Source organism: Meles meles, chromosome 8 (assembly GCF_922984935.1).
Source record: "Meles meles chromosome 8, mMelMel3.1 paternal haplotype, whole genome shotgun sequence".
Lineage (NCBI taxonomy): Eukaryota > Metazoa > Chordata > Mammalia > Carnivora > Mustelidae > Meles > Meles meles.
Window position 1 is genome coordinate 20150773 of NC_060073.1, and position 14945 is coordinate 20165717.

The window sequence follows — 14945 nt, forward strand, 5'->3', positions numbered from 1 at the left end:
AGGCAGCTCCTGCCACCAGGTGGAGTGTGACAATTGATAGAGCTCTTAGTAAATGTCTATGGTAATCTGACAAAGCATTTGTTTCCTGTTCCTTCCCCACCACTCTCCCTCTGGTTAAAAGGAGTTTTCTGCCTTGGTGCAGGTGAATGTGTGAACCAAAAGCCTAAGGTGACTTGCAATTCATAATTCCTGCTAGTGACATCTTACTGAAGATTTTTGACTAAATATTTCTCAATAACTGATTTTCATTTTTTTTTAAACTTTTGTTTAGTGAAATAATAGTAATGAGAGTAATTTATCCCTGGAGATTTCTGATTGTGTTTGTATTGTGTTTTCTATTTTGTTTTCACTTAACTAAGAGGAGAAATAAATTTTGAGAACTATGTGGAATGGATACGAGTTGTTAATTGTTCAGAATAGAATCTCCTTCCAAGCTGAGTGAACAACAGCTTTTTTTCTCCCTGCTCCTGTTCTTATGCTTCTGCATACCCCCGTTGTCTTCTCTAGAGACAGGAGATATTTTAGATTAGGGAATTGCCAAACTAAAATTGGGAGGAGATAGCGTGGTAGAGAACAATTTGTAAGGAAAAATATAAACAGAATTCGTTAGTATGTATTTGGCTCTGAAAGTGATTCAGTTCTCTAAAGTCAAAATGATGTGTGTTAGTGGAAGTGTTCTAGCTTTAGAATTCTGTTAGCGCTGAGCCTCCTTATAGTTTCAGGGTTAGTTTGACAAGATGCCAATGAATGAGTCACTTTTGCTGAAAAATTCACGTGTTGCAGCCAGAAAGGAAGGTGAGAACTGATTAGTGGAGTAGGGTTGGGGAATGCTGTCACAAAGTTAAGACAATCTAAAGCTACATTTGGGGAAAATGGGGCAATTGAAAAAAATTTACATTTATTTGAAATTTTTGTTTGTGGGAACTGATGTAAAGATTTAGTTTATTTCTATAACTTTTTCTTTAATTTCTTTCTTTCTTTTTTTTTACTAGGGACCTCAGTTAATAGAAAATTGTAACCATTTATGTTTATGTTCAGTAAGACATTTCATCAAGTGGTAAACTCTGTCATCTGAACTAAGTTTGAAATTTAGAAACTAGAATTTTAAAAAATGGGCCTGCCATCAGGAAAACCTTAGATATACAAAGTAAAGAAAGTAAAGAGAAACTGAGTCAGAAACTGAAATGCAATCTTGCAGTTTTTAAAATATTTACTTAACTGTTAAAATAACCTTTTGATAGAACATGAAATATATCATTTTTAGGTAGGCTAGTACTTGAAGAAAGCACAGCTATAAAGTTCAGAAGCTGGGCCTTCCTCAGACTTATTTCCAACGTAAAACATTGATACTCAGTAAAATAGTTTTATTTTAGAATAAAAGCCTAATGCTGAATGCCTAGCATTTTGTTTTTTCCTTCTCAAAAATCTATTTAGCCTCTGGCAAAACACTGATTTTCCTTTTACTTTCATTACTAAAATCTGAATTACCTTACTCATGTGACAGATACTTTAATTTAACATTAATTTTTTTGGTTGTGAGAAAAATGCTAAATTCAGCAAAGTACAAAGAATGTCATATTCCAGAATTAACAGCTACTAACCTTTATCATTATTTGTTTCTGTTCCTTTTACACTATGTTCACTTTTCTATTGTCATTTTTTCTATAGCCACTTAGAAATGTGTACAAGTAATAGATGCACATAGGCTTTTTTTTTTGCTTTATTAAAAAAACAAACATTGTAGATAGTCATTAATTCTTACAGTGGGCACTTACTTGTTATTACTACCTCAATCTTTGGTACTTAATCAGTTTCTTCCTCAAGACTAATTATGAAATGTTGTGCTCCATTTGGGAAAATATGGTCTTTAGTGAGCATCTTTCATGGCTAAAACTCAGTGAATTTCATTGAATTCTTGGTTAGAAGCTTCCAGTGTTTTCAAACTGTAACTTGAGATTTTTGAATAAACTCCCTGTTGCAGATTTTGAAATCAGCTCCTTGGCCCACAGGGCTTTAATTTGTGGTTGACAGATTTAACTCAGGAAATCCCCAGACTTGATTGGTTAAACCAATTACATGGTATGGAGCCATTAAAAAATCATGGTTTCAAAAATATTTTAATGATAGAGAATGTGCTCATGATAAAGCAAGTGAAAAAGTACACGCAGCTTCATATGCATTATGATCCCACTTTTGACTGTGTCTTATGTATGTATGTATGTAGGCATGTAAATACGTAATAGAAACAGTGTCACTATGGAGTGTTGGAAGGTGACGAATTTATAGGTGGTTTATTTTTTTCTTTAAGGTCTTATGTATATTTGCTTTAATCTCTATAATAAATATGTTGCCTTTTTATAACCAGAAATAGACAAGAAACATTATTTAAAAAATTTTTAACACCAAACTTTTGTCTGTTCTAGAGAGTGTTAACATTTAAATATCCAGTGACATTCTCCTCATGGTATATGAACCACTCTACTCAGAGAATCCATCTATTTTAAATACTACTAATACTGAAATGTAGAAGCAACTATTAATTTCTTTAATAGGGTTCATTCTTATTTTGCACCACTTCCTCCTCATTTTGGCATGATGTGTGGTCTTTTGCTTGTCAGAATAGAGGTTAGATAGTTTTTTAAAACAGTCATCTTGCATTTTATGCTTTTTAAACTGAGAGTATTATGAACATCTAACATTTTTGAGTGTTTTTTAAAACTATGATTTTTATAGGTTCAAGTATTTAGTGTATAATTTGGTCATTCCTCTAATATTTGATGATAGGATGTTCCCAGATTTTTGCTGCTACAAATATTGTTGTGATAGAAATGTGTGTGTGTGAATTTGTTTGTCTCTGATTGCCTTAGGATACATTCTTAGGTGTGAGATTACTGGATGTATTGGTCAGCTATTGCTGTAATAGTACTGCATAACAAACCAGTGTTGTATTGAGTAGCTTACAACATTTATTTTCACACTGGGTCTTTATATCATCTTGAGTTTTCCTGATCTAGGTTAGACACATCTGCTTTCCTGATCTAGGCCCAGACACATCTACTTGAGTTTGTGGGTTGGCTGGCCCTGCCATCTCTGCTCTGTACCTGTTCACTCTGAGGCCTACCACGAAGAGGCAGCAGCTACCTGAAATGGCATACCCATTTCACCAGAATACCAGAAGCAGATCAAACTACCAATGTACATTTTAAAGCCTCTGCTGGCATCAAGTCTTTTAAAATCTCATTAGCCAAAACAAATCATGTGGCCAAGCCCTGCAAAGTTACATGACAAAGGGTGTGGATGATAATTTTATAACAGAATATAAAGAATTGAAAACAATAATCCATCTACCTTACTTGGTTAAAGTTAGTATAAAAGAATTTAAGTTCTTTTTCTTGAAAGAACTTAAGTATATATATTTTTTATAAAAACGTATTTTTTACTACTTATTTCCAAATAGCCTCCAGAAAATGCTGTGTCAGATTAACAGCAAATATGACAGTACCTAGTTTTTCCAGGAGGTACCCTGTGGGGGAAAAAAGCATTTTGCTAATGTGGAAGATGAGTTAATAGGTATCTGATGCTTAACTGGAGGCTTATTTTTCAAGCCACTTGTCCATGGTACAGATACTCCATAGTATTCCTTAGAATACTTAGAAACTTAGAATACTTAGAAACATTTCAGTTTTAGGTTTTATTTTCCTTTTACCCTTTTTCCTATTTTTCTTATTCCTTTTTTAGAGAGGTAGACATCTTCATAGTCTTTGGTCTTTGCTACTGCTTTGCTTTTCCGACTCTATGTTTAAAAATTACAGTCTCTATTCCTTACAGATTGCTTAACCTAATATAAGATGAAATACTTTCTGGATTTAATAAATAGTTGCCATTTATGAAGCCATTTGCATTTTAAATTTGAACATATCTTACTAAAATGGATTTGAAGCCTTTGAGAGAGAAATTTCTGTTCCTGTCATAACAATTAGATTTTGAGTTAATAATTTAATATATCTATTTCCTTTTTTATGGAATGTTTGAATAATGCCTTTTAGGAGTCAATGAACATGTATCATTGTATATGTATATCTATCATGTATGTGTATCTATTGAGTGCACTGAACGTTTTTGGAGGTAAGTTCTATTTCAATGGAATAGGTTAGCTTTAGTCATAGTGGTTAACTTCATCTCATATGGAACACTTCATCTTACCGGTCAAGTACTACTTTTCTTTTCCCCAAGTACTACTTTTTTAAAGAACTTAGAACATTTAATGCAGTCATGAGTAAGTGCATCACTGTAATACATAAACTGGGACGTGGACTGTTTTGACTTAGCCATAATTATATATATAATTAATCAGTATCTGATTTGAGACTAGAATCCAGATCACTATATTCTTTGTTCCGTTTTATTTGGTAAATTATATTCTTAAACTATTCTGTGGACCTTTATCAAATATTTTTGAAATAGGACATTAGGCACAATAATTACATTACCTTTAGGCTTCAGTGCCTTGGAGTCAAGTGAGTAAATTAGTTCTTGTAGTCTAATAATGGTAACCTGATACATGACTATCTCCAGCCTCTGATGCCAGTGACTGTAGAATGCTATACTTTTTCATTCATAACCAAACTAGTGTGATTGGCTCATCACATTAGAATTTAAGATTGTTATTTTATTAGAGATTCTTAAATTATAGTGGGAATTTGACCTCATCTTTGTCCAGAGCTTAGGAGTTCCCTAGGATTGAGTCAAGTTCATCCCTCCTGCACAGTATTTATGGGACACCATTGGTCCAGTTGTTTGTTGAGTTTACGTCCTCTTGTGTACACAGGGGATCAGCTTCTTACCTGTTTTTTCTTTTTATATCCTTTATTCTTGGAGTACATTTGTTGCTATTGCCAGTAGTTGTACCTAACTAATCAAAGATTGACAAAGAAGCTTGATGAAGTAACTCATATTTTAATAATGTGTGCCATGTTATTGTAGGACATTTTATTTGAGTGTGGTGGAGGGAATCAAGTAAGGTGGTGATTATTGCCAAATGCAGCAATTCTGCTTCTCGTAGTAGGTTGGGGCAATCTTAGTTCATTCTAATCATTTACTTTTGATGCTGTCAAATGGAATGAATTTTTATTTTTATTTTATTCTTTTTTGAGAGGAAGAGAGACAAAGCAGGGGGGAGGGAACAGAAGGGGCAAAGAGAATCTTAAGCAGGCTCCACTCCCAGCACAGTGTGGATCCCACAGCCGTGAGATCATGACCTGAGCCAAAATTAAGTCAGATGCCTAATTGACTGAGCCACCCAGGTGCCCCGTAGAATGACTTTTTCAATTCAGTTTGAAATTCTTAATGTTCATCATCGGATGTTATATGTCTTGACACTGAACTACTGGGATCTATTGTATTTTGTTTTCTTTCTATGTTTATTTCTTACTTACTGAAGAACATTTGCCTCAAGCAATGAAAATCTAGACAAAGTCTAAGGTTGTGGAACTTTTTTCAAGCTCTGTATTTAGGGACTCTTCACTTTGACTCTTTGGAGAACACTAATCTTAACTTTTGACTGATAGATGGTGTGCACAACAAATGCTTATTTAATGGGGCCTTAGCCAATAGAACTCTGACTTCATTATTAAATTACTTTGTGCTTTCAAGTAGTCTCTTCCCTTCAATGTATTCCCTTCTCCCTGGGATCTGTGTTTTTTCAAATGTCTTTATCATTCTAAGATTCTGACTCTTCTGTTTATTCCACATACATTTATTGTGAGTTTTCTTTAGTGGAAGGTATGGTACTAGGTCCCTGGAGGGTGCAAAGAATGAAAATGTTGCAAACGACATATCCAGTAAAGGGTTAGTATCCAAAATGTATAAAGAACTTATAAAACTCAACACTAAAAAGCAAATAATCCAATTAAGAAAGAGCAGAAGACATAGACAGTCATTTCTCCAAAGATGCCAACAGACACATGAAAAGATGCTCCACATCACTCATCATCAGGGAAAGGCAAATCAGAATCACAATGAGATATAGCAGCTTACATCTTTCTGAATGTCTAAAATCAAAAACTCAAGAAACAAGTGTTGCTGAGGATGTGGAGAAAAAGGAACCCTTGTGCATTGTTGGTAGGATTGCAAACTGGTGCAGCCACTGGGGAAGACAGTATAGAGGTTCTTCAAAAAATTAAAAATAGAAGTACCCTATGATCCAGTAATCTCACTGCTGGGTATTTACCCAAGAATATGAAAACAGTAATTCAAGGGGATATACGCACCCCTATGGTTTCTGCAGCATTATTTAGCCAAATTATGGAAGCAACCCGTGTTCATCAATAGATGGATGGATAAAGATGTAGTATACATACACAATGGAATATTATTCAGTCATAAAAAGAACAAAATCTTGTCGTTTGCCATAACATGGATGGATCAAAGAGTAAAATGCTAAGCAAAACAAAGCAGTCAGAATAATAAATACCTTATGATTTCACTCATATATGGAATTTAAGAAAGGAAACAAATAAAGGGGGGAAAGAGATAAACCAAGAAACAGACTCTTAACTATAAAGAACAGATGGTTACCAGAGGTGAGATGGAAAGGGTGATGGATGAAATAGGTAAAGGAGATCAAGAGTACACTTATCTTGATGACCACTGGGTGGTAGAAGTGTTGAATCAGTATATTGTATACCTGAAACTAATAATAACACTGAATGTTAACTACATTGGGATTACACTAAAAAAAGAAAAGAAAATCTTGGAGTGTTATTTTCCTGTGACATCACCTTCAAGATGTTCAAACTCATTAGCACTGATGCCTTTAGCAGCTCATTCTTGATTGACTCTCTTGCATCCTTCCCTGCCTTACGTATCCCAGAAGTTCCCTGGTGTCACGTCTTTATACTGGTCTCTTTCAGTTCTCCGTGCCTTTGCATATGCTGTTCTCTATGCAGGAAATCTCTTTCCTTTTTATCTGGTAAATTCCTACTTATCCTTTGAAGATCCAATGTAAGCAAGATCCTCTAGAAAGTTTTCCTGGACTTCTTTCTACTCTCCAGGCAAAGCTGGATAGGTATCCCTCTTCTGTGTACTCATGGTATTTGTGCCCACCTCTCTTATTTGTTTTCATTGCACTGTGTTGTAATTATTTGTAAGCTCCTTGAGGATAGAGAATGTGTCTTCCTCAGATTTGTACCCCTCAAGCCTAGCATAGTAGATATGTAGCAAGTGTTTTTGAATGTATTAATTTATTAGGCCTTCAAGAAGCTAGTAGTCTAGTAAGGTGGCCTATGATGTCCATGCTGAGGCATTTTCCCATTCAAAGATTTTCCATTCAAATAGTTCAGTTCCCTTTTTTTTGAGAAAAAATATTCTCAATATTGCTTCCTACTTGAATGTTTTAAGAATGTTCAATAACATTTTTAACTGTTTCAATTCAGAGCAGCTTTCTCTTAGTTTCAGAAAAGGAAAACGCCTATGACGTGAAGTAGTATAAAACAGTAAATGAGCCAGGCCAGCAGTCTGGAAATGTGATGTATCTAGAAACAGTCTCCTCTGTGGTGTTGCTACATCACTTATTTCCGTTTGTTGTACCTTCTTTGGGTTCTCCTGACTTTATAAAACTTGCTTACATTTCTTTTATCTTTTAAATAACAAGAATTCCTTTGTTTCTTAGTTTCTTTCTGCCATTGCCCTGTCTTTTTGTCACTTCATGATTAAACTTCTTAAAAAGCTTAATCTTGGCTTAGTCTCTATTTGATGTTACTTTTTCCTTACCTTATAGTCCTTTATCAACCCGCTGCAGTCAGTTTCCATCTTCATTCTGCTCTAGTGAGCTCACTGAAACTTCTAGTAACATAACTACCAAAGCTAAAGTACTTTTTTTTTTTTTTACTTCATTTTACTTGAACGAACTGTAGCATTTCAGATTAATGACCATTTCCTTCTTAAGGTTTTCTTCTTCAGAGAACCAAGAAACTTCCTTTCTTAGTTCTTTGACCACTTCAAATGCACCTACTCACTTTTCTTCTCAGGCACTTCTTCCTTACCCTGCCCTTTAAAAATTAATATTCTGTGGTGTTTCATCCTTGTCTTCCTGTTCATCTTGTTCTCCCCCGCCCCATGGGTAACATACAGCCTCAAACCACCACTGAATGCCAGTGACCTCCAAACCTTTATTTCTTCTTTCCCTCTCTCTCCAAACTCTAGACAGATGTGCATTTTCAGCTTCAACCTCTTGGATGTCCCAGGGCTCCATATTCTCCAGATAGAATCCCAAATCCACCCACTTCAGATTCTACTTCTTTCCCTTTTTGGTTAATGACATTCCATTTATCTAGGGGCCAAGCAAAATGTAGAAGTCATCATGGACCTTTTTGTCTCTCTCTCAGTCTCTTATCCGTAATTTCAAAGTCCTGTTTATTCAAGCTCTTTAACATTGCTGACGCTCCCTTACTCCCTTTCCATGGCATCCCCTTGCATCCAGTCCTGTCTTTATCATCTAACCTTTCACTTTTAACAGGAAGATGTAAAATACAACCTTTTTATGTTGGCTTTCGTGCTTATGATGCTTCAGTAATTCCCTTTGCCTTAGACTCTAGGAAAAAATCCAGACTCCTTACGGTGGCCTCATTATCTTACCCATGAGCCTCTCCATTGAACCCATACACACCTCGTGCTCCAGACTTGACACATACTTACATTTTCTCGGTTATGCTCTATCATTTCTTCAACCTGGACTATTCTTTATTATCTTCTTTGTTTAGTACTTAAACCTAATGTAAGCAAAGGTTTGACCCACAGGCTCATTTACAGGACAGTACAGTACAGAAATAGCCACAAATGAAAAGTGGAAAACAACTACAAATGTATCCGTGTGCATTAGCAAGTAATACGTAAGAGTTAACAATATATGCATATTATGAAGTACTTACCTGAGTAGGAAGATGAATGGAAGGTAAAAAAAAATCAAATTGTAAAACATTACAGTATGATTTATTTAAAATGCAAAATATTAAAAAACATTTGTGTATATGCATTCATGGTTATTTACACTTGAAAATATGTGGAGGGTGCATGGATGGCTCAGTCAATTAAGCATCTGCCTTCTGCTCCCTCCGGTCATGATCCCAGGGACCTGGGATTGAGGCCTGTGGCCAGCTAAATGAATAGAATCTAAAAAAAAAAGAAAGAAAAAAAAGAAAAGAAAATACGTGGGAAAAGTTCTAGACTATTTAGAATTATTTGCATGGAACTGTTAATAGTGATTTCTCAGAAATGTGGGATTCCAGAGAGGTGACCAGAGGTAGACTGGTGCTTTTAACTTTTTATACTCTTTATTATCTCTATTTTTTATAAGGAACGTACTAGTTTTTTAAACTACTGAAGTATAGTATAGACACAGAAAACTACATATATATATGTATATATTTATGTGTGTATATATATATAGTTCAGATATATTTTTGCTGAAACACCTGGGTAACTAGTACCCATGTCAGTGTCAGATATTTACTACATGAAGTTTTTGGGCTTTCTTTATTTCACTCCAGTTCCCTTCCACCAGAGAAACCACTATTGTGACTTCTAACAGCATAGATTAATTTTGCCTACATATGGAATCATGTAGAGTATGTTTTTTTTCTGTCTTTCTTATTTTATTCAACATTATTTTTATAAGATTACATCTGTTTCTTGGGAAGTTTTTTAAAAAAATGTTTATTTTGAAATACAAGAGTCATAGGAAGTTATCTTTTAAAATTTTAAATCACTCAAGAAAAAAGTTTGTTATCTCTCAGATATATTCATCCCTAACATCTTTTGGCTTAGTTAAGTGCTTTCTCTTGTGAATTGATGGTTCCTTGCTCTGTTTCTCTTTACCGTATTTATTTTACTATTTGTTGGTATGTTTATCTCCCACTAAGAACTGTGTCCTCATCACACCTAAAACCTGGTGTATACCTAGTGCTTCACTCATAGTGATATTTAAACATTTCTTAAAGAAAAGCAAGAGGTTCTAATCATGACTGGCCTTTATATCTATTGAATTTCTCTGAACTGGTTTCCACATCTATAATATGGGCATTATAATTACCAGTTCAGATGCTTTTAGCTGTATGTAACCGAAAGGCTAACTAAAAGTGGCTAAGACAATAAGTGGACTTATTCACCGAATGAGTTACTGGAGTTGTCTGGTTCAGGAGCACCATCAGAACCCATGTTCTAGTCCTCTATCTGCTCTGCTACCGTCAGCATGTCAGCAAACATTGCTCATGGTCATTGCTGTAACTCCAGACTTAAAAAAAAAAAAAAAAGACCAGTTATTCTTAAATGTCTCTTTTTAAGAGCAAGGAAAACCTTAGTTAGAGGCCCTCAACAGACTTTGCATCTCATTGACCATTTTTGTCACATGCCAATGCTTAAAGTAGTCACCGGCAAGAAGAGTGGATCCAAGACTGATTTAGGTTCTGGAGCTGAGGATTTGCCTCTCAAACATTTGGAGGCTAGACACCCAAACAAAATTGGTTTTTGTTAGCATAGGAAGCAGAAGGAATAGAGAATAATGGACGTTGAAAAAGCAATCAACAGTGTCTGTCTCCATCTATGACTGTAACAGTTTTCTCTACTAATGTAAATTAATTGTAATGTATATCTGAAGATGTGTGAATCCTAAAATACTGTAAAATATCCATTAGTGCTTGTTACTGGTTTTAGAAAAGTCTCCCTTTGCCATCCTAAACTAGCAACCTGCTTTAGGGCAAGGAATGCAAAAATAATTTTACTATAAAAAAGATTTTACTATAATATATTGCCAAGGCAACGTATTGTAAGAAGGTAAATCTATTTTAGAAAATAATGTAAATTATTTCAAATGTGAGCTATGAATTATTTTCAAAATTGTTTGATATTTAAAATATTTGTTTATAAGCTATAGTGTCACCATTGTTATTAATATTAATATTCCATGCCTTTGAAGCATAGGAGCCTTGATGTCCCTTTGTTAACAATACTTTCATACCTACATTGTTTAAGAATATCAGAGTTTATCAAAACCCAGTGGTATTTATGGATTTCGGTTTTTATAATTGTTGAACACTATAATAGACAGGCCAGATCAAAAGATTCTTGCATTTCTTTTTCCCAACAGAGAAGGGTGAGAAAACCTGACAGGAAAAAGAAGTTTACTCTTGGGCTGCTGTCTTCACATGGTAGCTGGTTGGAGGGGCTGCCCTGTAAAATTATCTTCACAGAAGACATGTTCCCCGAAGTTGATTTACTCCAAGTTCGGGAAGCAAATGTTTGTGTAAATCAGTAGGGATTGGCTAACCTCTTTCCAACTAGCTCTAGCTGAAAATGACAGGAGTAATTATTAGTTTCTGTTAGTTAAGCACCTGAACTTACATTCCTTTGCCCTGAAAGATGAGGCCCTAGAAATCTCTAACTAATGTGTTTAATTTGTCACCTTTTCTCCTAGCCCTGCCTCCTTTTAAAAAAACCTTTTAAAAAACCTTTCCACCTTTTGCCAGAACAAATTACATCATTTTGACCAAAAAGAAAACTAAAGATAGAGATCAATTCCGAACTTAGTTCTTTTTATGAGCAGTGAATGATTATTGCTGATCTCATTTTATCTAGTGCTTCTGTCACCTAATATAGTAATTGGAAAAGAAATTAGCACTCCTGTTCCTCTGGAGTCAAGAAGCACAGATAAACTTAACCTGAAAAGTTATAATGCCAAAGGAAAAGAATTTGGTGAAATTGGGGAGTGTGTTCACTGACAGAACTTGAGATTTGTTATGTAGCAGTTAGTCATGAATTTGAGACAAATTTATAGAAGTATAAGTTAATTGACCTTTTAATTAAGAATGAGATAGCAGCCTTACTTTATTTTTTTTAAAAAATGTATTATTTCACAGTTCACCTTTTTCATGGAATGTTTATTTGATTTTTAAAATAATCTGGAGTGACATCAGGTAAGGGAAGCAAAAGTGAAAGTAAACTATTGGGACAACACTGAAATAAAAAGCTTCTGCACAGCAAAGGAGACCATCAACGAAACAAAAAGGCAGCCTAACGAATGGGAGAAGATACTTGCAAATGATATATCTGATAAGGCTTTAATATTCCAAAGTATGTAAAGAATTTATACAACTCAACACCAAAAAACTCAAAAAATCCCATTAAAAAATGGACAGAGAATCTGAATAGCCATTTTCCCAAAGACATGCAGATGGCCATCAGACACATGAAAGAAGGTTCCACATCACTAACCATCAGGGAAAGGTAAATGAGAACCAAAATGAGATATCACCTGATATCTGTCACCATGGCTAGAATCAAAAAGATAAGAAATAAGCGTTGGAGAGGATGTAGAGTAAAAAAGAACTTCCATGTACTGTTGGTAGGAATGTAAATTGGTACAGCCACTGTGAAAAACAGTATGGAAATTCCTCAAAAAATTAAAAATAAAAATGTCATGTAATCCAGTAATTGCACTTTTGGGTATTTGCCCAAAGAAAACAAAAAAACATCCAGATAGATATGAGCACCTCTGTGATTATTGCAGCATTATTTACAATAGGCAAAATATGGAAGCAACCCAAGTGTCCATTGATAGAGGAATGGGTAAAACATAAAAACTCATGCACGGGTATTACTTGGCCATAAAAGAGGATGAGATCTTGTGACAATGGATAGACTAGAGAGTATAATGCTAAGTGAAACAGAGAAAGACAACTACCATGTGATTTCACTTACATGTGGAATCTAAAAACAGAGCATAAATACAGAGAGCAAACTGATGCTTGCCAGAGGAGAAGGGTAGTTGAGGGATGGCCAAAACTGGTGAAGGGGAGTGGGAGGTATAGGCTTCTAGTTAATAAGTCCCTGGGATAAAACATTAGAACGCAGGGGAATATAGTCAACAGTACTGTAATAGTGTTGTATGGTGACAGATTGTAGCTACATTGGTGGTGAGCACAGAATAACATACAGACTTGTTAACTCACTATTTTGAATACCTGAAACTAAGTGTTACATTGTGTGTCAGTTAAACTTAAATGAAAAATAATCTGGAGTGAAATCTCCCAGAATATTATTCATATCTTAAAGCCGCCAACTAAAGTCAAGGTAGGCAAAAGTAACAGTTGGAAGCCACTTGTAAACACTTGTCACAAAAACTTCTGAAGGTGTACTTTTCCTGCTCTTATTTCTGTTTGTCCTAGATACCAGTTCATCAGATGAAACAGTTTTTGCAAGTTATCGGAAGTATTGCCCCTGCTGCTAATAGCTGATAAGATTACATATAACTCTTTTTAGATTTTTCAGTTTCCCATCTTACTTGCTTAATTATCTTCTTTAGGTTTAAAGCATTTTATAGCCATCACTTCTGAAGAGAAATTGATTAGTTCCCCAAAGATGGAAAGACTAATATGATTCTCTAGAGCAGGGATTGGCAAACTATGGCCTGCACCTGGGCCAAATCTGGCTTTCTGCCTCTTTTTGTAAATAAAGTTACTGGAACACAACCATGTCTTTCATTTACATACTGTCTATGGCTGCTTTTGTGCTATAATGGCAGAATTGAGCAGTTGTACCAAAGACCTGTTTATAGGCTGTTTATAGAAAAAGTTTGTCAGCCATACCCTAGAGAATTTATCCAGGGGGACACTTGACTCAGATATTAAGCACAGTATAACAGTCTAGGACGGGAGGGAATGCTACCCTGAGAATAATAGGGTTTATACCAAATAATGAGAAGACCCTCTTACATACAGGCTAGCCCTGTGGTTTTCTACTGATTTTTAGTACCTCATTTTCTAAAAACCTCTTTTATTTTGGATACTTTCTCTCTCCTTCTTGTTTCCATTCTCCTTCTCTCTTCTAGATTTATTAAGGTATAGCTAATATGAACTCACATTTTTAAAAAGGTTTAATTTTTGTTGGGCTGAAACTATCTAGTCAAGATAATGAACATATCTGTCACCTCTGAAAGTTTCCTTGTGTTCCTTGGTAATCTCTCCCTTCCTCTCACCCCCCAGTCTTGTCCCCAGGCAAACATTGGTCAGCTTTTTGTCACTACAGATTAAGTTTACAGATTTTAGAATTTTAATAAATAGGCATATACAGGATCTACTCTTTGGATTGTTTCTGGTTTCCAGCTATTAAATATAAAATTACTATGAACATTCATATGTAAGCCATTGTGTGGAGATATTCTTTCATTTCTCTTAGGTAAATACCTACTTGTGTTGGGTGGTATGGTAAGTGTATTTTTAATTTTAATGAAACTGCCAAAATGTGTACCATTTACATTCCTACCAACAGTGTATGAGAGTTTTAGTTGCTCCACATCCTTACTCCTTCATTCCTAAATATAAACATAACAGCCAACAATCTCAGATATATAAGGGAAGGCACTAAAATGAAAATCAAAACAGACCAAGAACATCTAAGGGACAATTCAAAATAACTATAACTTTAGGGGCGCCTGGTTGGTTCAGTGGGCTAAAGCCTCTGCCTTCAGCTCAGGTCATGGTCTCAGGATCCTAGGATGGAGCCCCACAAGGGGCTCTCTGCTCAGCGGGGAGCCTGCTTCCCCTTCTCTCTCTGCCTGCCTCTCTGCCTACTTGTGATCTCTGTCAAAATAAATAAAATTAAAAATAACTATAAATTTAGATCCTCAAAGAGAAGGTATTGCATCTGTGGAACAAGACCAGGATAATAGGGATAAGAGAACAATTAGAAAACAAAAAGGATTCTTGATAATAAGAAAAGGTTTTGAAAATGAGATTGGAATAATGTCTTAATACAGGGAAGGGTGAAGTGATCAGCAATGGAAGAGAGAAAAATTTTAGAGGATCACACCAGAGGTCTGCTGCATGACTAATAGAAATTCTGAGACAAGAGAACTGAAGATGGAGAGGGAGAAAATCATCCAGTAACTAATACAA

The 14945-nt window shown here is 35.2% G+C and overlaps 1 protein-coding gene across 13 annotated transcripts in view; it reads left to right on the forward strand.

Annotated features, from left to right (window-relative positions):
- Window positions 1–14945, forward strand: part of PHF21A (PHD finger protein 21A) — a 193125-nt gene that overhangs the window by 44829 nt on the left and 133351 nt on the right. The window lies entirely within an intron of this gene.